Source organism: Panthera tigris, chromosome F3, assembly GCF_018350195.1.
Source record: "Panthera tigris isolate Pti1 chromosome F3, P.tigris_Pti1_mat1.1, whole genome shotgun sequence".
In the NCBI taxonomy this organism is placed as follows: Eukaryota; Metazoa; Chordata; class Mammalia; order Carnivora; family Felidae; genus Panthera; species Panthera tigris.
Window position 1 is genome coordinate 69,186,417 of NC_056678.1, and position 24,559 is coordinate 69,210,975.

A 24,559-nucleotide genomic window follows, 5' to 3' on the forward strand; every position below is an offset into this window, starting at 1 on the left:
GTCGGAAGAATGAGAGCGGGCCGACGGGGAATCCCGGTTTGGGGAGACTGCGGTACGGCGGCTGCCTGGGGACCAAAACGTCTCTGAGGTAAAGTTGCAGCCTGAAGCGATTTTTTGACCCCCGACACTTAATGGGCTGCTGAAGACCCGGATGTGTCTGGGACTGGCCGAGGTACCCATTAACGCGCCCCCGCTAGACCATCCCCCTCCTCCGTTTAGGATTGGGTATTACGTACGCCAGTCATCACTTCTCCAGCCACTCACTCCTCAAGGGTGGGGTGTAGTCCCAGCATCCCGTCTCCTATTGGTGTGGCCCAGAAGAAGAGGGCGGGGAGGCCGGCTTAGGTCGCCCAATGGGCGTCGTGGCGTGTGGGGAAGGCGGAGCCGAGGCGCTTGGCAGCTGCCCAATCAGCGTCCTTGTTTGTGTGGTGCCGCCGCCGGTGCAGCCGCCGCCGCCGCCGCCGCCGCCGCCGCCGCCGCCGCCGCCGCTGCCCCCGTCTGTACCGCAGTGTCTGCTCCGCCCGCCCGCCCCGGGCCGGCCCGCCCCCCCCTCCCCCGCCCCCGCCCCCGGTCCCGTCGGCGGGGCCCGGAACCCACTGTGCCGTCGCCTCCCTTTTTCGACGCCTCCGCCGCCGCCTGAGGAGGCGAGCTCGCCGGGAGTTACACCGCCACCGCCAGGTGAGGAGCTTTGGCCTAGGCCCGCCTGGCAGCCCGCCCGCCCGGGGGCGGTGAGCAGCGAGGACGGCAGGGAGCCGGGAGGAGGAGGAGGCGGCGGCGGCGGCGGCGGCGGCGGCGGCGGCGGAGGTGGGGGAAGGGAAAGGTGGAGGGCGGGGGAGGGGAAGCGCCCGCGAGCCGACGCCCGCCCGCGCGCCCCCGCCTCGCGTCCCCCTCCCCCGCCCGGCCCCGCGCGCCCCCGCCTCGCGCTCCCCTCACCTCGTCCCCTCCCCCGCCCGCGCGCGCGCTCCGGCCTTTCCCTTCGGCCTCGCGCGCCCCCGCCTCGCGTCCCTCCGTTCCTTCTGCTTTTACTCTCTCTCCCCTCCCGCGCGCCCCGTTTCCCCCGCCATCCCCGCTTCCACTCCCGGCCTCCCGCCCGCCATGCGTCCCCTCCGCTCCTCTCTAGCGCCCCCCCCCGACCCTCTCCGCCCCCGGGGGCGCCCTCGGGGCGTGGGGGCCGCTCCCCGCGCGCGGGGCCGGGTCTCCTGGCCGCCGGGCCCCCCGGGGGGTCCGCAGGGTGCGGGCGGCGCGAGGGTTTTTCTTTATGTAGGTGAAGGGCTCGGCAGCGCGCAACCTGGCCCCTTTATTCCGTCGCCCTCCCGCCGGGGAAGGGAATTGTCCCCGCCCGTGTGGGCGCTTCTCTTCTGTAGCGACTCGGCTGCCCCTGACCCCGCGGGGCTCCCGGGACGCCCTGCGCGTGCATCCCAGCTCGGCGCCTGGGGGTCGTCGGGACTGGGCCCGGCCCTCCCCTAGCCACTCCGGGACCTAGCGTCCTTTCTGCCGCCCCGCCCGCGGCTGCCCCGAGGAGCGAGCCCCGCTGTGGGCGCCCTGCGCCAGCCCGGGACAGCCTTCCCCTCCGTGAAGGCTTGCTCGCCTCTTCGCACTCTTTCCAGACACAAGGTGTTGGCGCCCAGGGCTGGCGCCGCGGTGGAGACGGAGGCCCTGATGGCGGGTGGGTGGCATGTGCGTGTTCGCCGAGCCAGCTCTCAGCCTTTTCTTCTGCTGTCACCCGGAGAACCGGGAGTTTTCTCGTTTCCGATGCGTGGTGGTGCGGAGGGCTTTTGTGTGCGCGTGGGAGAGCCGGGGGACGCTTACTATGTTTCGGCAAAGGGGAGGCCACACTGCGGCGCGAGCTCGGGGTAGCAGCAGCTGGGGCAAAGCGGTTTGCACAGATCCGCGGGGAAGAGCTGGTGCTTTTGAGTGTTTGAAACATTTTTATTTCTAAGAATTTAGTTTTGGGTAGACAGTGCGTGCATGTGATACAAAGTGAATTCTTCCCTTCCGCCCGGGCTGCTTCTCAGTCCTCCTCCCCGTCCACTGATGTCCCATTGTTTTCTGGCAGCAGCAGTGGTGTCTGTGTGTTGGAGGTTAACCTGTTGGGGTGTTGAGTGCGGGCTCCACTGCTTTCTCTGTGCTGCACTGACCTGAACTCTTCCTAGAAGTCTCCTTCACGTGCTTGGTGCCGGGGCCCTGCGGATAGAGTACCGTCCCGGAGTACCATTCCCGTCCGCGCCGGGTGAAGGAGGCTGCCTCTGGGGCTGCTGCAGGTGGTGCTGTGGAGGGCTCCGGTACGTGTGCAAGGAGGGCCCCCCATCCGTGCCGCTCCTTTGGCGACTGACGCCTAGTCACCGTTTGGGGATGGGCTGGGCCCAGCATCCTCTTTCCTTGGGCGTTCTGAGCGGGTAGCTTGCCGGAGTACCGATGTGGTAGTGCTGTCTTCGTTTGTGGAGGAGCGTCGGTTCTAGCCCAGTGGCCGAGGTGGTCAGCGTGGTGAGGAACGCAGCAGACGGCTGTTGACCAGTAGGAATCAGAACCCAGACCTGCAGGCCGAGTGACCCAGTTTGAGAAGCGGTGAGGCCCCTGGACTTCTGTCCTGTTTATTCCTTACTTGACAACATGTCCCCGAAGTGACAGGGACCCGTAGCTGGCAGCAGCATCCGTCTTTACCACACTGTGGTCTGCCTCCCCTGACTGTGTGATGGCTGTTAACTTCCTGTTTAGAGGCAGCTCGAAAAGGGTCTGAATAGAGGCTGCCTTCACATCCTTGTTTAGGGTCAGTGTTGACCAGGTTCCCTCATCGGCCCTTTACATCTGCGTTCTGGCGGTGACTTTCACTGCTGTGTTAATAAATCAGGCCACGGGGTTGGGGAGGGAAGAAGTGAAGATTTTCTCTGAACTTCATAGTCCCAGAGTTCATTGAAGTGCTGCTTGTCTCACCCCCTTTCCCCTTCCTCCTTTCCTTTTTCCGTTCTTCCTTTCTTTAATGGTTTTGTTTTTGTTTTTGTTTTTGACAAATGTTTCTAACCCGCTACACCCTTCCTCCCCGCTGGTTGGGCCTGGTCAGACCTTCAGGTTGGTTGGAATCCGGTTACAGACCTGCAGCATGTGGGGTGGGGTCGGTGTGTCAGTAGTATTGTCCTCCTGATCTTACGCTGGGTCCTCCGGATTCATCCTGGCTTTAAGGAGTGCGTTGTATGTAAACCAGGCCTCTTGTTTCAGTTCACCGTTCCTTCCTTCCTCACCTTCCCCGCCTTCCCCACCCACCAGGCTGGAGGTGCGCGTGTAGGGGAGCAGCAGTTGTTTCGGGACTTTGGAGTATATTCCACGTTAGGCAACCCACTGGGACAAGCAGCCCTCTGCACTCAGAATGCTCGTGTTGCTGGGCTCGTTGAGAAAAGCCAAGCCAACTTTGATTGATTAACACAACTGCTAGAGAAAGTGTAAGGTTTGAGCCATAACTCGGACGAAGGAATTTTCTTTCCCAGACCGTTTGCAGTATTGAACGGCATCGTAACACATCGAGGTCCGGTAGTCAGGCATTTTCTGAAGCAGTTTGGAGGGGAGGGAAGAAGAAAAAAAAAAGACACACCCAGATTGACTATAAATCTAGCCCTGGCGTAAAGCTGTCCACCTCTTGCTCAGGAAAAATCCAACCTATCAGACAATGCCACACAAAGTTGCAGTTCGCCTGCATTGGCTAAGCTTGGGAAAAGATGCATGAGGAAGTTCAGTTTTTGTTGAAAAGGGCTGGCTTTTCGGGGGAGAGCTTCTCTTAGCTGTGTTGTTTAGTTTATCCTCAGTATTCTATTTCTGCGATACTTTCTGCAGGTCTTGGTGGCTCCAGAGTCCATAGAGCAGAGACCCCTGTATTCAGGTGGTAATGATGAAGGCACTGGAGGCTAGACCTGATTTGAAATGCTTCCTTTTCATGTTGCATCTTTTACTCTCTTGCGGATGTATGAAATATTCCTGTGTAGTTTTTTGAGTTCATTCATTTCAGTTGGAGAGCAGTGACCCAGGGTGGTCAAAGAGCTTAGCCCATCTTTTACACTTCTTAGCTGGTGTCTCCCTCAAATCCCTTAATCTTTGTCTTACATTGCCATTAACTGGCAAGAAGCTATCAAGAGTTTTGGGTTATTGTACCAAAAGCAACAGGTGAATAAGAACACATATTTTGTTACTTTTGAGGTGTGAGACTGGTCAAATCCCAGACCTCAAAGAGTTCTAGTAATTGCGGAAGCAGCTTTGACAACACGTGAATTTAATTGCTACTAACCAGTAAACTGTTGACAAAAAATGACAACACTTCCACATTCCTGAGCCATTTTCTCCTTGATTTTCACAGATAATATAAAAACATACACATTTTGAAAATAATTCAAGTTATCATTACTTGAATCTGAAAGTCGTGCTTTAAACCTCTTGATCAAAAGTTTCTTGATCTTGTCTCATTTTGGGGGAAGGTGGAATTTGTAATCTCCCCGGATGTAGGCTGGAATGTCAGTAGGATTTAGATTAGACATGAGGATTAATAAGTACCCGTTATAGTTGTGAGGGATTAGAAATGTTAACTGGAGAGTTTGTGCATTTCTTACCTAGAAGTTATTTCCAAAGTAGCTTTTTGAGAGTATTTAAATTCAGACTTCCTGGGAGGAAGGTTGTAGGACTAGTAACTGGCAGGTGGGCCTAGTAGAACACTGGTATAGAGAATCTAGAAATCCTGGGTCAAATCCTAGTTTTAACATTTGTTAGCTGCGTGACCTTGAGGAACGCTTCTAATTTTTCCCCCCATCTCACCTGCCCTTATAAGGCTCCTAATTTTTAAATTCTCATATTCCTCAGTAAAAGTCTGTCCTTACAGTGGCCAACAAGATCTTAAATGATCTGCGGTTCCCTACCCCTTCTCTGCTGACCTGTCCTTCTCCCTGTTGCTCACTCAGTTCCAGCTACCTTGACTTGTTACTTAAATACATGAGTTACATTCTGTATCTTAGGATTTTGGCACTAGCTCTTCCTGCCAGTGGGAAATAGTTTTTCCTACAGAGATAATACAAATGACTAATTTCCTCAACTTTAAGTTTTTGTTTAAATATGTCACCTTTTCAGTGAGGTCTTATCCTACCTCTTAAAATTGCACCTTCACCACCCCTCACCCCTAATTCTTCCATGCTCTATTTTTGTTTTTATTTTTTTACAAAAATTTTTAATATTTATTTTTGAGAGAGACAGAGCATGAGCTGGGGTGGGGCAGGGAGAGAGGGAGACATAGAATCTGAAGCAGGCTCCAGGCTCTGAGCTGTCAGAGCCCCGACGCAGGGCTCGAACTCATGAACTGTGAGATCATGACCTGAGCCGAAGTCGGATGCTTAACCAACTGAGCCACCTAGGCACCCTTCTATTTTTGTTTTTTATAGCACTTATAACTTTATAACACATTTGTTACATTTATTGCTTTTTTAAAAAGTTTATTTAAGTGATTTCTATAGCAAAGTGGGGCTCAAACTCACGACCCTGAGATCAAGAGTCACATGCTCCCTCTGACTGAGCAAGCCAGGGCCAGGTGCCCCACCCCCCCCCCCTTTTTTTTTTTTTTTTTACATTTATTGCTTACTGTTTCCCTTCCTATGATACAAGGTCCATGAAAGCATGGATTTATTTTGGTATTTTAATGCCTAATACAGTGCTTGATACATAGTTAATAAATATTTGTTGATCAAATGAGACTAATAACTGTTTTCCTAATCTCACAGTTGTTTATAACAAACGTACGAAATGTGATTAGCATAATACGGGATTTTAAAGTGTGAACTTTGAAGCATCATACAAATAATGGTAAAATTACTGCCTTCCCATTGAAATGATAAATAACACTTGATTATTCAAAAAAACCTTCATGTGTTCATATACATTATCGCATCTCTCTTAAAGTCTAGCCTCTTGTTTCTGGTGTTCTACTCTGCTAGACTCCTCTGCCTCTGATTTCCATCCGTACCTCACACCCAGCATGTTCCTCGTCGGCTCCCCTTCTGTGTCACCTAAGCCAGCAATGGGAGCACTGTTGTCCAGTTCTCTCTTATTCATTATTTTCTAAATATTTCTGAATCAGTATCTCTTTCTCTATTTCCATTGCTGGTCTACTTTGGGCCTACAGCTCTCATTTGGAAGATTGCCATGATCTCTTTGTTTTTAGTTTTGTTCCCTTTTAAACTCTCAATCATATTGTATTCAGAATGGCTTAACACAGAGATCTGATTATTCTCTTGGTCTTTCTCAAAAGTATTCAATAGTTTCCGCTTGTGTAAAGGTGCAATTTAAACCTTTCATAGTATTCGGGCCCTGGAATCTTGGCCCTTGCCGTTCTGTCCAGCCTTGCATCTCTCCCTTACGGTTTGTACGTGAGCAGATACAGTTCTTCAGGTTCCTAGATCAGCTTCCAGGTCCCACCTCCAATGCTACTTTGTGGGAAGCCTTCCCTGACTTTCTCAGAGAGACTTAGATACGCTTTCTTCTTTGATCTCACTCTATAAATATTGCTTGTCTCCCCTCCGTGGTCTGTAAACATCCTCAAAAACACCACGTCTTTCTACTGTTGTGTCTCCAGTGCCTAGCATGGCGCCCGTCACCTAAAAGATTCTAAAAATAGGAATATGAGAAAATGCCGCATACATTTAGAAGGTATCCCTTTTGTTATATTCTGGGGCAGAAGGACAGAGTTGGAGTCCTGGCTCTGCCAGTTATCGTCTGTGTGACCTTGGTTTGGTCATTTGTAACCTTCAGGCCATAGTTTCCTCACCTCAGAAATGGGGATCCGAGAGCTGCTGTACACCCCAGAAATCCAGAGATTTCTGTCAAATGAGACTGTACACAAAGGTGCTTAATAAGCTGTGAGACACTGCACACTTTTTACTTGTTATGTGCTCTCCTCATAACTCCTTTTTTCCTGTTCATACTCTTTTTATCATTGAAGACGGAAATACCCTTCTACGACGGGAGTTCTGTTCGCAGCTATTTTCATCTGTAGGTGTGGTGTACTCCTGTTTTTCGTCTTAAATGTGACAGATTTAAATCTGCCCCAGTATCCCAGTGAACAGAAAAGGTCGCAAAATCCTGGGAAGTGTATACCGCTCAAGGAGTGTCTCAGTCATGGATTCTGTAATTTTTTTCTCAGATTTTTTTGGATTGGATTTTTGCAACTTTTAGAATTTAAAAGAATTTTTTAAATGTAAGCTCATTTTTCAAGCACTTTCTTTGTGTACAGGCTTTGTACTATTTTAATTCAGATGGTAACTCTGTGAGGGAGATATTGTAACCATTTTATAGATGAGAAAACCCAGTTTCCAGAGATGTTGTCATTTTGCTGGAATCCGTATTTGGACAACTCTGCCTGACCCCAAAAGTTGTGATCTTACCATTCTCCTAACATTTCTCACAGAGTTTTGTTTTGCTCTAAAAACAAAAGCAAAAACAAAAACAAAACAAAAAATAGAATAGCATCTATAGGTCTTATGTGAAAAAAGTTCTGTGGTCAAATAGTGTTTTGAAAAACTTGGGGTTACATTAAGTTAAGGCACATTTCCTCCCAGCATGACTTCTCAGAGCCTTGCATGTCTAAATACACGTTGTACATTGGGAGTGGTAAAAGAATGGCTAAAGTATGCAAAGGCTCTCACAACTATTTGACCATGAAAGAGCTTCTTAAGGTATTAGTGATCTCAGTGCTTTGAGAGTACTGTGCTTTGCCATTCTGCTTTCCTCTTTGAGGTGAAAGTTTTCTAAGGGTTGTCACTCTGGAATGAGGGAATTGATTGCTTTTGTGTGCTGGTTTTCCAGAGAATTAGAATGGTGGCATTAAGCTAGATATTTTTTAGAAATTTCACTGGTATGGAGGCTGCCATTCCCCCCCACCCCACCCCACCCACCCCCATGCGTCCTCTAAGGCAAGTGGCACCGTTCATCCAGCTTGGCCTCACTTTCAGTGAATTCGCAGGGGGATGCTGCCCCCCCACCACCTTCGATCTCATGTGCTAGATGCAGGAGAGGAAGGTTGCAGTTTTGTAAGTGAACAGAAACCTGTGAGCCAAGAGCAAGAAGCCCTTCCTTTCTGTGAAGACGTTGCTGTCATACTAAGGAATCTGCAAAGCCCATCTGTCTTTCTCTCCTGTGAGGCATGCAGACCGACCTGGGGATCAGAGGACAGAAAGAGTAAAACCTTTGGTTTTTCAGTCCTTTGAAGGTGACATGTTTGTCTTGAAATTAAAACAAAACTTTGAGAAGTTTGTCCTTACATCGTTTAAAGGCATAAAGGTTTCCTGAATTTCAAACTTTTATCTCCTACTTTGAGCTGCCGGTGAAAAGTATTGAAAATGTTTCCCCTGTAGGATAACATTATTTGGATGGAGGAGGAGTTTTCTAATCATTCTTTAACATATTTTATATGGCTAGGCTGATGCATTGCTATCAGAAAGATGGGAACAGTTGATCTTGTGAATTCCTTAGTGCCCTGGACAGGTTGGCTAGAAGACTGTGTATTAGATTCTATGAAAATTTGATGTGAGTGTCATGACACTCTTGACATATACTAGATTTTGGCTTGTAAGTGTCCATTAGTAAATTAATATGTTTCTCTGATGCTGTTTTGTTTGTTTGTTTTATTTCCAAGTAATAAAAAATGCTCTGTTCCTCAGCTGAGTGCTTTATATATTTGAAAGGCTTGGTTTAAAAAAAAAAAAACTTTTTTAAAGTTTCTTTATTTTGAGAGAGAGCAAGCAGGGGAGGGCTAGAGGGGGGGGAAAGAGAGAGAGAGAGAGAGGGAGGGAGGGAGGGAGAGAGGGAGAGAGAGAGAATCCCAAGCAGGCTCTGCACTGTCATCACCCAAGCCCTGATTCAGGGCTTGATCCCATGAACCTTGAGATCATGACCTGAGCGAAACCAAGAGTGGGACACTTAACCAACCGAGCCACCCACGTGGCCCTGAAGTTTTGGTTTTTTAGAGTATTTTAAATCCAGGTATTTTGTGCCAAACGAATAGAAACTAGAATAACGGTTTCTGATTATACTAAGACTCAATACGAAGTTTTCATTAGCCTTCATTTTTAACTCTTCACTTTCTGCTTAGCATGCTATTTCCCATCTAAATTCTGTATAGTGCATCAGTATTGACTGAAAGGTTTCAAGGAATATGGGTGACTGGAAAAGGGTTTTTTTTTTTTTTTTAATGTTTATTTATTTTTGAGAGAGAGAGAGGGCAGACTACAAGCGGGGTTGGGGCAGAGAGAGAGAGACAGAATCTGAAGCAGGCTCTAGGCTCTGAGCTGTCAGCACAGAGCCCAATGTGGGGCTCAAATTCAAGAACTGTGAGATCATGACTTGAGCCCAAGTTGGATACTCAACCGACTGAGCCACCCAGGCACCCCTGGAAAAAGATTTTTTACAGCTGTGCTTTGCAGTGGACAGAAACATCTTAAAAATAACAAGTGCATCTTTGAAAAATCTTGAGGATTCAAGGGAATAAGACCTTTCTAGCCTAGATAGGGATGTAAAAATTTATTTGAAGTATAATGAGTCACTACAGTTCATGAGTAGTTATGAGCTGTTTTGATTGTTGCATGACTATTGCATCACGATATCAAGGCTTTGATATCTATCTGGTATTAAATTGTTGGTTCCCAGTTCTGTCAGAGTGGTGGATGTCACAGAAGTGTATAACCAAGGTTAGAATCTGGGCAGTTTTCATTTCCAGATGAAACCTGGTATTCTGGCTGGCCGAATACGATAATGTTCACAGGAGGGGAATAAAATACAATATGATAAAGTTGTCTCAAAAATAAAATTTTAGGGGCGCCTGGGTAGCTCAGTTGGTTAAGCATCTGACTTCTGCTCAGGTCATGATCTCATGTTTTGTGAGTTGGAGCCCCATGTCAGGCTCTGCTGACAGCTCAGAGCCTGGAGCCTGCTTCCAATTCTGTGCCTCCCTCTCTCTCTGCCCCTCCCCTGCTCATGTGCGCCCTCATGCTCTCTCTGTCTCAAAAAATGAACAAAACATTAAAAAACATTTTTTTTAATAAATAAAATGTTAGGGGCCTGGGTGGCGCAGTTGGTTAAGTTTCGCTCTTGATTTTGGCTCAGGTCATGATCTCATGGTTTGTGAGTTCGAGCCCTGCATCCAGGCTCCACGCTGTCAGTGTGGAACCTGCTTGGGATTTTCTCTTCTCTTCCCGCCCCCCCCCCCCTTTCTCTCTCTCCCTCTCTCCCTCTCTGTCAAGGTAAATAAATAAACTTAAAAAAAAATAAGATTTTAAGGGTGCCTGGGGGGCTCAGTCGGTTAAGTGTCCGACTGCGGCTCAGGTCATGATCTCTCGGCTCGTGAGTTCAAGCCCTGCATCTGGCTCTGTGCTGACAGCTCAGAGCCTGGAGCCTGCTTCGGATTCTGTCTCCCTCTCTCTCTGCCCCTCCCCTGCTCATGCTCGCTCGCTCTCTCTGTCTCTCTCTCTCAAAAATAAATAAACATTAAAAAAATAAAATTTTAAGGTGTCTGTAGTTCCTTTGATTCTGCTATCTTCTGGATTCAGTTGGGTTGAGGGTGTGAAAAGGACTGTATAAGGGGTACTGTTACGGTTCAAACAATTATTGTAGGAGAATGGTGAAATGTTTTAGTCATTGTTTTATAGCTATATAGATTAACTGAAGAAGCCTTTGGACGTGGGCATTTTAATTCTGTTGTTACTGGAGCTGCTTAGTGCATATCAGTGTGCTGTCTAGACTGGGCCCCGTTAGCTTTTGCTTGTTATTCTGAAAACCTTTGGTGTTGTGTCCCCCTTCCCCAACCCCCCATCCCTGAACCAACCATTCTCAGTGGTGTTGTGCATAAATTGGATTCAGGCGTCTGGATATGAGAACACAGTCTAGTACTGCTACTACTCTTCGTGGAGATTTTTCACTTAATTACTTCAAAGCTTGCTTTCTTTGGTTAAACTAGAATAACTTTTGGACATGGTAATGATTAAAAGTATAGCTCCACAGTCAAAGTTCTGGGTTCACATTTCTACTCCACCATTTACTGGTAGTTGTAAGATCTTTTACTTAACTTTTCTGTACTGTGCAGATAGTAATTATTCAGTAAATGTTAGACATTCTTTTAAAAGATAATGGTAAATTTGCCACATAGTTTGTGGTCAAATATACATAAATTCACCATTTTAAGCATTTTTAAGTACACAGTTCAGTGTCATTAAGTACATTCTCGTTGTCATGCAACCATTACCACTATCCATCTCCAGACTTTTTCAACTTCCCATACTGAAATTCCCATACCTATGAAAAAATAACTCGCTATTATCCCTCCCCTGACCAGCTCCTTACAACCATTCTGCTTTGTCTCTATACATTCTACTACTTTAGGTACCTCATATAAGTGGAATCATACAATATTTGTCCTGTTGTGTCTGGCTCATTTTGCTTGGATGATGTTTTCGAGGTTCATCCGTATCTTGTAGTGTGTGTCAGAATTTCATTCCTTTTTAAGGCTAAATATATATCCCATTTTATGTATATATCACATTTTATCTTTTTATCTGTTAATGGCTACTTGGGCTATTTGTACCTTTGGGCTGTTGTGTGTAATGCTGCTGTGAACATGGGTATGCAGATATTTGTTTGAGTCCTTGCTTTCAGATCTTTGGGGGTATATACCCAGAGTTGGAATTGGTGGATCATGTAATTTTTCAAGGAACCATCATACTGTTTTCTGCAATGACTGTACCATTTACATTCCCACCAGCAATGCACAAGGAGTCCAACATCCTTACCAACACTTTATTTTCTGCTTTTAAAAAAATTTTTTAAGTGTTTATTTTGAATTTTTTGAAGTTTATTTAATTTGAGAGAGAGTGCACATGTGGGAGGGGCAGAGAGAGAGAGCGCGAGCGAGCACGGGACAGGGAATTTCAAGCAGGAGCACAGAAATCTATGCAGTACTCGAACTCAGGAACTGTGAGGTCATGACCTGAGCCAAAACCAAGAGTCGCACACTTAACTGACTGAGCCACCCAGGGGCCCCCTATTTATTTATTTTGAGAGAGAGAGCGTGCATGCACAGGGAAGGGGCAGAGAGAGAGAATCCCAAGCAGGCTCTGAACTCGGAACCATGAGATCATGACCTGAGCCAGTATCAAGAGTCAACTAGCTTAGGGGCACCTGGGTGGCTCAGTTGGTTGAATGTCCGACTTCGGCTCAGGTCATGATCTTGCAGTTCATGAGTTCAAGCCCTGCATCGGGCTCTGTGCTGACAGCTCAGAGCCTGGAGCCTGCTTCCAATTCTGTGTGTCTCTCTGCCCCCCTCCCACTTGCACTCTCTCTTTCAAAAATAAACAAACATTAAAAAAAAATTTTTTTTTTAAGTCAACCAGCTGAGCCACCCAGGCACCCCTTCTGTTGGTTATTTCTGTTGGTGTGAAATGGTATCTTGCTTTTTTGGTGTTGTAATAAGAGTTTTTTCCGTGTGTGTGTATAATTCTTTAAATGAAAATTTTAAGGGTGAAATATTTTCATGGATATCAGAGCAATTTCAACCAGGAAAGAATATTTGAGTTTATGGCTGTGTACCTTTCCTGTTGCCGACAAGTCTTGATCTTTGAGGACTTTCATTGCTTTTATTCTCTTCACATTGAATATACGTAATTTGAGTATTACTTACGAGGTTATTAAACTTAATTTAGGAGGGGTGCCTGGCTGGCTCAGTCCATAGAGTATGCGACTCTTGATCTTGGGGTTGTGAGTTCAGGCCCCATGTTGGGTGTAGAGGTTACTTAAAAATAAAATCTTAAAAAAAAGAAATTTAGGAATGTTGACTACCTAGTTCGTGAAATAAGATTATGTCAGAAAATCCAAAGCTCTGATCAGTGATGTGGGGTTATTCTTCCAGTTCATGGAATATAGATCCCAGGTGTTTTTCCCTATCCTAGATTTTTTCAGTCTAGGAAAATGACAGTTAATCACTCTGATAAAGAGAAAACTTGGTTTTCTTCTCTTGTTCTACCTGTCAGAGCTTTGTAACCACTTAAATCCACTGGTTGTGGAGAACTAAAATACCCTGACCATTTGTATATTCATAGAATGTTTGTTGCACACCTACTATGGAAAAGACATATGTACGTGTTGTAGAGTGTAAGTATAGAGATAAATGAGATAGAGATAAATGACACAACCTCAGTCTTGAAGACGATGTATAGCCCAGAAGAGAATACGTGTCTTAAAATAACTATACTACTTGACACAGTGTATATATAAATTAAGTAACAGCATATTAGGAACAAGTGCCTTTTAAGTAGGAATAGTGTCTTTATTCGGCAGTTTTTACAATTCAGGTGTAAGTATGAGACAGGCTTACCAAATCCTGAGTATACTGCTTTCAGAATCTCTCAATGTTTGCCCCAGTTGCTTAGTTTTAGCTATTGTGATTGCTTGCCCATATTCATCTAATACCTTGGATATGCTTTTAATGATGACTGACAACTTACTGAGCTTTTCTATGTGCCAGGCACTATTCTAAGCACTTCACCTTAATTAACTTGTTTAATCTTTGCAATATTCTAAAGGTAGATGCTGTTATCATTCCCATTTTACAAATGAAAACAAGTCCTGGAGAAGTTCAGTGACTTGCCTGTAGCCACAGACCTGTAAGCACAAGAGCTGGGATAAGGGGTCGGAAAGTCTGACTAGAGGGACGCCTGCTGGCTCAGCTGGTTGAGATTTGACTCTTGATCTTGGCTCAGGTCATGATCTAACAGTTTGTGGGATCCAGCCCTGTGTGGGGCTCTGCGCTGATAGTGTAGAGCCTGCTTGGGATTCTCTCTCTTTCTTCCTTTCTCGACCCCTCCCCCACTTGTGTGCTTTCTCTCTCTCTCTTTCTCAAAAATAAATAAACGTTAAACATGTTAATAAACGGTTGTTTTGTGTTTTTTTTTGAGAGAGAGAGAGAGAAAGAGAGAGCGCGCGTGCGCAGGTAGGGGCAGAGAGAGAGAGAGAGAGAGAGAGAGAGAGAGAGACACGCAGAATCCAAAACACACTCCAGACTGAGCTGTCAGCACAGGGCCCGATGTGAGGCTCAAACCCATGAACTGTGAGATCATGACCTGAGCCGCAGTCGGACTCTTAACTGACTGAACCACCCAGGCACCCCAAAATAATTAAACATTAAAGGAAAAAGAAGGTCTGACTCTTAAGCTCAACTCTTGCGCATTATGCTGTACTCTTCTACGTGTGTGTGTGCTTGCATAGGTACATAGATGATACACACGTGTGTGTCATTGTTTAGTGTCTGTAATACTTCATTGTGTGGATATGCCTTAATTTACTTAATCTCTTTCCTCTGAGGGACAATTAGGATGTTTCCAGTGTGTGTATGTACGTATGTGTTTTGTCATAACCAGACTTCCGCTGAAACATCTTACATACATCTTTATACATTATAGTGTATCTGTAAGTAAAATTTCTAGAAATGTAATTTTTGGATCAAGGGTATACATGTTTAATATTTTGTTAGATATTATTAAATTACTCTCCAAAAATGTGTACCAGTTTACATTCATACCAACAGGCTGTGAGAGTTTCTAAAACCACCCAGTTTTAAATTTGACGGAAGTAGTGTGGCTGGACAGTGATGAGAATTGTCTTCAAGTATCTTTGGGAACACTGTGTACTTTATTAGCATTTCTTTTCTTAAAAGCAGATATCTTTGAGTTTTGGTTGTTGGCCATGTGACTGTAACCAATTGTTGGAAAGAGGAGTAGGCATTGAAAAGAAAAATTTGGGGGGCTCCTGGGTGGCTCAGTTGGTTACATGTCGCATCTGATTTCATGGTTTGTGAGATCGAGACCCCTGTGTTGGGCTCTGTGCTGACAGTGTAGAGCCTGCTTGAGATTTCTTTCTCTTTCAAAATAAAAATACTTAAAAAAAAAGAAAAATTTTTCATGTTTGGAATGTGCCTCACCCCTGTCAGTTGTCAAAATCTAAATGTAAAAGTTTTGCTACAGTCATCTCTTGTCACCACAGTCTTTTTAGATCAGAACAGTTCCAGGAGTAAGGAGCCCGTACAGTTCCCAGTCACTGACTGCTCACGTGGAAACCCCTACTGGAGTTCTGGCTGAACTCCCAATAGGCAGAGGCAGAGAGTTAAACACTCCTCTGTCGGGAGGGTCATGCTGTTTTCAGGAGATGGGTAAGACCAAACGTCTTGTACAACTTAGATTTCCTTTTGACTAGTTTTCCTGCCTGTGGGTCATTTATTTGTCTTCCTCATTCTGTTTCTATGCATTTAGCACGAAGGCAATTTGTTTTATTTAATAGCTTTATTTTATTTTATTTTTTTAGTGAACTTAGAACTTATTAGTAGGCCTTAATAGGGTTAGAATAGAGGGGTTAACTTTGGTGGTACCACAGTCCCACATTCTTTATTTTATCCTATATTCAGAGCCTGCTGTACAGAGTAAAATGAAACAAACTTAGTTTTCATAAACATCCTTAGGGAATAATAGGAAATTTGAGTAATTCAGGGCCATGAGATATTCAAAGTTACCATCTCCCTTGATTAAAAAAACATTGGAGACTTTCATTAATTATTGTTGGTGGTATTCTCTTGCTTAATTCCTATTCAAGAAGTCTGTTATCTTAGGGGTGTCTGGGTGGCTAAGTCAGTTGAGTGTCCCAGCTACCACTCAGGTCATGATCTCAAGGTTCGTGGGTTCGAGCCCCGCGTCAGGCTCTGGGCTGACAGCTCAGAGCCTGGACCTGCTTCGGATTCTGTGTCTCCCTCTCTGCCCCTCCTCTGCGTGTATGCATGCTCTCTTTCTCTCTCTCTCTCTCTCAAAAATAAATATTTTAAAAAATTGAAACAAAAAAAGTCTGTTATTTTAAAATACTTCCAAGGAGCAGAGCTTGTCTTCTGGGCCAGCTAATATCAATTCTATCCATCTCTCTGTTTTTTTTTAAGATTTTATTTTTAAGTAATCTTTGTACCCAACATGGGCTCAAACCCACAACCCCAACATCAAGATCACAGCCCTACCAATTGAGCCAGCCAGGCGCCCCTATTATCAGTTCTCTTAAGGTTTGGATTATTGAGATCTTTCCTTTTGCTGATTGATCAAAAGATTTATATACACTATTTATCTTTATCTTCCCTTCTGCCTGACACTGGTTTTTGGAAATGAAAAGGAAAAGCAACTGGAATCAATTGTCTTATCAGTACCGACCTATTTGTGGCATAAGCTTCAATGAAGGCAACTGCAGAGGAGTTTCTAATTTTAGAATGTTGAAAGCTTAACACTTTTGATAGTTGGGCTGAGATTTATTCCTGGAGGGTTTTTTTTTTTTAAAGTTTGTTTGTTCATTTATTTATTTTTAGAGTGAGAGAGAGAGAAAGAGAAGCCCAAGCAGGCAAAATGTATACAAAATGCCCATATTTTGTACCACCAGCGCAGAGCCTGATGTGGGGCTCAAACTCACGAATGGCTAAATGACCCAAGCTGAAATCGAGAGTCAGATGCTTAACTGACTGAGCCATCCAGGCACCCTCTTTAAACCTTAAGGGAAGGGAAGATTTTTCTCATCCATTTACTTAAATTGGTAGCCTTCTCCCCCTGCCCCCACCCCACCCCCAACACTCTGCATTTTTTTGGATAAAATTAGCTTAGGGGCACTTTGGAGACTTCACTTGGGAAAAGGGGATAATATCAATAAAGGGAAAGTGCTAGTGTCCATCAGAGTTAAACCCTGTGGAGGTAAGAACTATGCCTTATCCACGGTTGTAGCCCTTGCACCTAGAACAGTACCTGCCATATGATGTGTGATTAATTTGTTGTGTGAATAGGAAATTGAAAATTTAAATTGTGGTATACTCATAATTGGCATTTTTTTTTTTTAATTTTTTTTTTCAACGTTTTTTATTTATTTTTTTGGGACAGAGAGAGACAGAGCATGAACGGGGGAGGGGCAGAGAGAGAGGGAGACACAGAATCGGAAACAGGCTCCAGGCTCCGAGCCATCAGCCCAGAGCCTGACGCGGGGCTCGAACCCACGGACCGCGAGATCGTGACCTGGCTGAAGTCGGACGCTTAACCGACTGCGCCACCCAGGCGCCCCTGGCATTTTTTTTTTAAAGTTTATTATTTTGAGAGAGGGAGTGAGAGCATGAGTGGAAGAGAAGCAGCAGGGACGGGGGGCGGTGGAGGGATCGAGAATCCTAAGCAGGCTCCGTTCTGTCAGCACGGAGCCCATCCTGGGGCTAGAACTCACGAACTGTGAGATCATGACCTGAGCCAAAAATCAAGAGTCGGACACTTAACTGAGTGAGCCACCAAAGTGCCCCTCGTAATTGGCATTTTGTATACTATTTAAATGAATAATCTAGTTACGTGTATCAACTTGGATAAATATTAGAAGTAATGTTAAAAAAATGAGTTGATGTAATACCATATATAATACCATAAAAACTTTTAAACTTGACAAACAACACAGTATTTCTTCTTCTTCTTTTTTTTTTTTTTTTAAGTAACCTCTGTGCCCAATGTGAGGCTCAAACTCATGACCCAGAGATCAAGAGTCGCATGCTCTACTGACTGAGCCAGCCAGGCACCCTGTATTTATCATATAGATATACCTGCATACGTAAAGTAAAAGTATTAAGAAAAAGCATGGCAATGATAAATACTAAATTCAGTATAGTAGTTACCTGTGAGGAAAAGAGAGAGGAAAATAAGATTGGAATAGTTAAGTCAGAGAGCTTCAGTGTTTTTGTGATGGTTTATTTCTTAAGTTAGGTGATAAGTAAATGGTTGTTAGAATATTCTCTATACTTTTTTGTAAATTTGAAAGGTTTAATAAAAATAAATGAGAGGGGTGCCTGGCTGGCTCCTTTGGCAGAGCATATGACTCTCGATTTCAGGGCTGTGAGTTTGAGCCCCATGTTGGCTGCAGATATTACTTAAAAATAAGTAAAGGGGCACCTGGGTGGCTCAGTTGGTGAAGCGCCCGACTTCGGCTCAGGTCATGATCTCACGGTTCACGGGTTCGAGCCCCACATCGGGCTCTGTGCTGACAGCTCGGAGCCTGGATCCTGCTTTGGATTGTCTGCTCTCTCTGCCCTGCGGCCTTTCGCACTCTGTGTGTGTGTGTGTGTCTCTCTCTCTCTCTCTAAAATAAATACACATTAAAAAAAATTTTTTTTTAAATAATAAGTAAATGAAAGCATACAGATCAGGAGTCAGCAAACTAAGGGCTAGTAAACTTTGCTTGCTGCATGAGCTAAGAAGTATGAATGGTTTTACAAAGTTATAAATGGTTGAAAAAAGTCAAAAAGATATTTTACTATATGCAAAAATTATATAAAATTCAGATTTTGGTGTCCATAAATAGTTTCATTGGAAATAATCATACTTTTTACATATTGTCTATGGCTGCTTTCACACTGCTCCAGTGTCACAGTTAGTAGTCACAACAAAGATGATGTCCACAAAGCCTTAAATATTTACTATCTGGCCCTTTATAGAAAAGGCTAATCTGTGGTGTAGATGAATTCCAGTCCCAGATTAATGGTGGTATAACTGGACAAATAAGCTATTATTTGGTAAATGTTTGTAATAAGTTTAAGGTAGTTATCCCGAGATTGTGTTCTTTGAAAGAACATTTTATTCAGAGGAAAACCAATCAGCCAGGAATTGACTTTCATGGAAGTTTCAAAATGTCTACCCAGGAGTAATCTCATTTTGTTGGATGAATCCAAATCCGATGCCCTTTCCCCTTTGACTCCCTCTTTAACTTGCTTGTTATTAAAGTTCCTGATTCTAGTTTAATCTTGGATATTTGACAAGTTTGTTGCTGTTGCTGTTTTTTACTAGGCTCCATACCCAGCGTGGAGCTCGAACTCACGACCTTGACATCAAGAGTCACACACTCCACCGACTGAGCCAGCCAGGTGCCCTGATACTTGACAGTTTTAAATACCTACCAGAGCTGCGTGATTTGGAATTGGTGTTTTGGTAGCTCATTATTTCTTGTTTCCAACAACTTGTAGCAAACCAGCAGGGTTTTAGAGTAATGTAGTATTTGAATATGCAAACATACAGTCACTGAAGTAAGGGCAACTTTTTTGTAATTCTTTTAGTTTTAAGATGTATTAAACTCTGGCCAAGCTTTGGAAACTTTATGGCAGAAGTAGTGATTTGAATCCATTACAATATAGTTGGTACTTTTTAAATACATAGTGCTGGGTCCCTAAAGAAGAAATTTTTCTTAAGCAGACTTCTGCTTCAGAGCGACATGATGATTATTTGTAGAAAAATATTGATTCACTCAGTATTTCCTTGAGAAGCACTAATCTTTCTCTTGCACACCATTGGGTGGTTTGAAACAGCACCAAAAGTCAAGTAACTCTGTTTCAGGTAAGTGTTGTTGTTTTGTTGTTGTCGTTCACGTTCTCTCCAGGTTGCATAAGATTATTCTGCTCTCATCATATTAGAAGAAATGGACAAGGGAAAAATCAGATGATTTGAGTGCTCTTCAGTTTTTCTTCCTTATGGAAAGTGGGTTTTTTTTTTTAATATTTATTTATTTTGAGGGAGAGGGTGTGCATGCGCATGAGTTGGGGAACCAGCAGAGAGAGAGGGAGAGAGAGAATCTCAAGCAGGCTCCGAGCTGTCAGTGCAAAGCCCGACGACATGGAGCTCGATCCCATGAGCTGAACCATGATATCATGACCTGAGCAAAACTAGGAGCCAGATGCTCAACCCAGCTGAGCCACTCAGGTGCTCCTAAAAAGTATTTTTAAGAGATACTACTTTAGTTTTCAAAGCTATAGCTGCAGACTTTTTTAATTAATCCAAAAGAGATCTTAATAAAATTGTAATATAAAACTATAAAAAATAGTGAAACATAAAATGTCTAGAGTGATGGCTCTTTTTTCCTAAGAAATCTATGGATGTATATGTAGAATATATAAGGAAGATCCTCTAAACTCCTTTGTAGTTAATATTTGAGTCAATATTGGAAATTGCTTTCTTTTTTTTTTTTTTTTTTTAATTTTTTTTTTTAATGTTTATTTCTGAGAGAGAGAGACAGAGTGTAAGCAGGGGAGGGACAGAGAAAGATGGAGACACAGAATCCGAAGCAGGCTCCAGGCTCTGAGCTGTCAGCACAGAGCCTGGTGCGGGGCTCGAACTCACAGACCACAAGATCATAACCTGAGCTGAAGTTGGACGCCCAACTGACTGAGGCACCCTGGTGCCCCAAGGAAATTGCTTTCTTGGTCTGAAAATTTTCCTGTCAACAGAAATACCTACAAGTCATTCTGTGTTTTGTTTTGTTTTGTTTGGTCCCTCCTGCTTTCCTTTTTTGATTCAGATTATCTTACTGCTCTAAGTGGAGTAGAGAATCTAGTTCTTGTTGAATGGTGTTCTTGCTTGGGAATAGGCAACTGTCTTGATATTAGGAGCCATTATGTTTCATGACTGATCTCATGCAGACTTTAATGCTAGAGATTGTCTTGTTAGAGGGATTTTTTTTTATTTTTTATTTTTGTACATTTATTCATTTTTGAAAGACAGAGACAGAGCACAAGCAGGGGCAGGGCGGGGTGGAGCGGGGCAGAGACACAAAATCTGAAGCAGGCTCCAGGCTCTGAGCTGTCAGCACAGAGCCCGATGTGGGGCTTGAACTCACGAACCATGAGATCATGACCTGAGCCGAAGTCAGATGCTCAACCGACAGCCACCCAGGCGCCCCTAAAGGGATTTTTGAAGAGCCTTTCTTAACTTCCAGAGTCAAAGGTACAAAAGTCTTGGTGAAAAGCATATGTGACCCCTGACCTCAGATGTGATTATCAATCTTAGAAATCTTCTTAGGTAAAAAGGAATGGGTAGCTTTTGCTGTGTGGCTAAGGGAAGGACCTGGATACTGTCAGCTATCTTGAATTTAAGGGTAAATCATGTCATCAAGAAACATTTAGTGACTTCTCTTCCTGCCCCTCAGATGCCTTGGTTCTGTACCTCTTGCACCTGATTTCTCGCAGCATTGAGGCAAGGAAATACTACCAGTCTCTTGTTAATCTTGTTTTTCTTTTTGTCGTATTTTTTGGGTGATCTTCTCCCCCTCCAGGTGTAATATACAAGTAGAAAAAGCTTTAGGGGCGCCTGGATGGGTTCAGTCAGTTAAGCGTCCACCTTCGGCTCAGGTCATGATCTCACAGCTCAGCTCGTGGGTTGGAGCCCTGCGTCGGGCTCTGTGCTGACAGCTCAGAGCCTGGAGCCTGCTTCAGATTCTGCATCTCCCTCTTTCTGCCCCTCCTGCTCATGCTGTCTCTCTCTCCTTCAAAAATAAATACACATTTAAAAAAATATTTAAAAAAGAAAAAGCTTTAAAAGATGACCACCTAAATGGAGGTCTGGAAGATTACCTCCACCCACAAGTCTTTTTCATGCTCCCTCCTAGCCTTTATCCTTCTTTCCCCACCCCCAAAGGTAGCCACTGTTCTGACTTCCTCTGCTAGTATTGTCCTACTTCAGGGTTGAGACTATTGGTAATAATAGCCACAGACCTCCTTGCGGTTAAAATCCTTTTGGTGGTGTTAAATATAATGGTTTTCAACTGGGAGTATTTAGCCCCCCAGGGGACATTTGGCTGTGTATGGGGACATTTCTGGTCCTCAAAACGGGTGATGGTTGTTACTGACATCTGGTATGTGGAGGCTGGAGGTGCTGCTACTGTCCTACAGTGCACAGGACAGTTTCCCACAACAAAGGATTATCTGGCCCAGAGTGTCCATAGTACTGAAGTTGAGAAATCCTGTTCTAATAGCTAGTGCCTACTGAAGTTATTGTGGCCGTGAGTGGTACATTAGGTTGTTGAAAATCTGTTTTGCTTTTGAAACTTTTGTCATTAATTGAAAATCTTTGTAGGAGAAAAAATATTTATTTACAGGGAAATCTTGAGGGTAAATTTCTTAAGGTAAATATTGACTACATGAAAAAATGATAAACCTCTTTCTTGATCATGTAAGATACCAGATCCTACCAACAGTCCCAGGTCTTTGTCTCCTTGTTGAAGAAAAGTGATACCTTTTGTCCTAAAGGCTCCATGTGCTTGTTAATGCTGATAGGCAAATCTCAGCTAATAGACTGCCAGCAGCAACCCCCTAGGTGAAATCCAGACCAGGCAAGTTTTCGCCTTTGGACTGGGTTTAGGTGCAGTTTCATCATACTTAATCCACTACTGTGTGAATACGTTCTGCCCTCATTTCAGTAAAAAAAGATTCTTTGCAAGTATAGTGGATGAAATATACATCTAATCCTAGGCCAATTTTTTTTTTTTTAACGTTTTTATTTATTTTTGAGACAGAGAGAGACAGAGCATGAACGGGGGAAGGTCACAGAGAGAGGGAGACACAGAATCGGAAACAGGCTCCAGGCTCCGAGCCATCAGCCCAGAGCCTGACGCGGGGCTCGAACTCACGGACCGCGAGATCGTGACCTGGCTGAAGTCGGACGCTTAACCGACTGCGCCACCCAGGCGCCCCCCAATTTTGATGTCTAGATTCTTATTTTTACATATTGCTATACGTACTTAACTATACAGTTCAAACCCCCCATTGGAATATTTCATCTATCAGTTTTGAATTTAAACTTCTCGACCATTTGTAGGGGCTCCTGGGTGGCTCAATCGGTTAAGCGTCCGACTTCGGCTCAAGTCATGATCTTGCGGTCCGTGAGTTCGAGCCCCGCGTCGGGCTCTGTGCTGACAGCTCAGAGCCTGGAGCCTGTTTCAGATTCTGTGTCTCCCTCTCTCTCTGACCCTCCCCCGTTCATGCTCTGTTTCTCTCTGTCTCAAAAATAAATCAACGTTAAAAAAAAAAATTTAAACTTATCTACCATTTACAAGTTAATTGCCTAAGCAGATATGTGTTAGTGTAACCCTGTATAGTATTACAATGCTAGATGAGTAATGTTTCTTTGGCCCTGAAAGATCCTTTAACTTATCAGCATATTTAGTATTTGGTCAAGGAAATAGTTCTTCTAGATGTCTGATCTGTAGCCTTTAGGGCATCTTCACTAGTGTTCTGTGAACCACATGTCCCCTGGGGAGCACATCTGGATGGGCCTGGGAACTCTGTCCCTTCCTTTCATTGTGCTGTATGTCTTTTAGAAATTATGTTAAGTTCAATCAGTATGTTTATTTTAAAGTTTATTTAAGCTTTGGTTAGGTAGTATATGCACATGATGCAGTACTCACAGTTGGAAAAAGAATTTCAGTAAAAAAGTGTATCTCCTTCTCTGGAGGTGGAACTTACCTGTTTCTTGCTATCTTTCAATAGATAAGGTGGACATTATAAACTTAAAAAGACTTTTCTGTCTCCCCTTTTTATTTATTTATTTATTTATTTATTTATTTATTTATTAAAAAATTTTTTTTAATGGTTATTTAGTTTTTGAGAGACAGAGTTGAGCTGGAAAGGGCAGAGAGAGAGAGGGAGACACAGAATCTGAGCTGTCAGCACAGAGCCTGACACAGGGCTTGAACTCACAAACTATGAAATCATGACTTGAGCCAAAGTCGGATGCTTAACCAACTGAGCCATTCAGGCGCCCCTACCCCCCCCCCTTTTAACCTTTTTTATTCTGAAGAATTTAAGATACACACTTAAATAAAGGGTATAGAACAGTTCACTTCTGTGTCCCTACCACCAAACTGCAAAAATGTCAACATTTTGCCATTCTTTAAAAAAAAATTTTTTTTTAATGTTTATTTTTGAGAGACAGCAAGAGACAGAGCATGAGCAGGGGAGGGGCAGAGAGAGAGGGAGACACAGAATCCCACGCAGGTTCCCGGCTCTGAGCTGTCAGCACAGAGCCTGACACCGAGCTTGAACTCACAAACTGCAAGATCATGACCTGAGCTGAAGTCGGACGCTTAACTGACTGAGCCACACAGACGCCCCAGCATTTTGCTATTCTTTACAGTTAATTTCAATGTTGAAAATGTAGAGAAAATATTTTGAAGGTATGTAAAATTTAATAACACGAAGGTTTATTTTAACACTTACTTATTTTTGGTAACATCTACACCCAGCATGGCGCTTGAATTCGTGACCCTGAGGTCAAGAGTCACAGCTATATTGACTGAGCCAGCCAGGTGCCCCATGAAAGTTGATTTTAAATTTGATAGTCACACATATACCACTTTTGTGTTTCCTGATCTTTCCTTTTGTATTGGCCTCCATTTTTCTCATTAGTGTAATATGAGGAGATAATTGTGTGGTCATCCTGAAAGTCTGGGAACTGATGCCTCCTGAGTCTACTGAGATTATCATAGAAATCTGAGTGAAGTGCATTCTGTGCTTGCCCAGTCAGGGCAGTAGGATGGACAGACTCTCCATCTTTAATCATCAGTAGTTAGTTAGATCATGCTCTAGCATAGCCTATTGATCTTAGGGAATCCAGGGTGATAGCTACTGAAATGTGGAGGGTAGACTTAAAAGTCTATAGAGGTTATTGACTGTGTAGCCGTAATAATTTTCTTATCT

The 24,559-nt window shown here is 44.0% G+C and overlaps 1 protein-coding gene across 4 annotated transcripts in view; it reads left to right on the top strand.

Moving 5' to 3' along the window:
• Positions 1 to 11: 11 nt before the first annotated feature.
• Positions 12 to 24,559, top strand: part of GATAD2B (GATA zinc finger domain containing 2B) — an 85,179-nt gene continuing 60,631 nt past the window's right edge. The window contains exons 1-2 of one of the 4 annotated variants that reach the window (XM_042976549.1): positions 14,927 to 15,208; positions 18,885 to 19,427. The gene's annotated coding sequence lies outside the window, so the exon portion shown is untranslated. Of the gene's footprint in view, positions 89 to 597; positions 679 to 14,926; positions 15,209 to 18,884; positions 19,428 to 24,559 lie in introns of those variants that run through there. The other 3 variants (XM_042976551.1, XM_042976550.1, XM_042976552.1) reach the window with 3 other exon arrangements.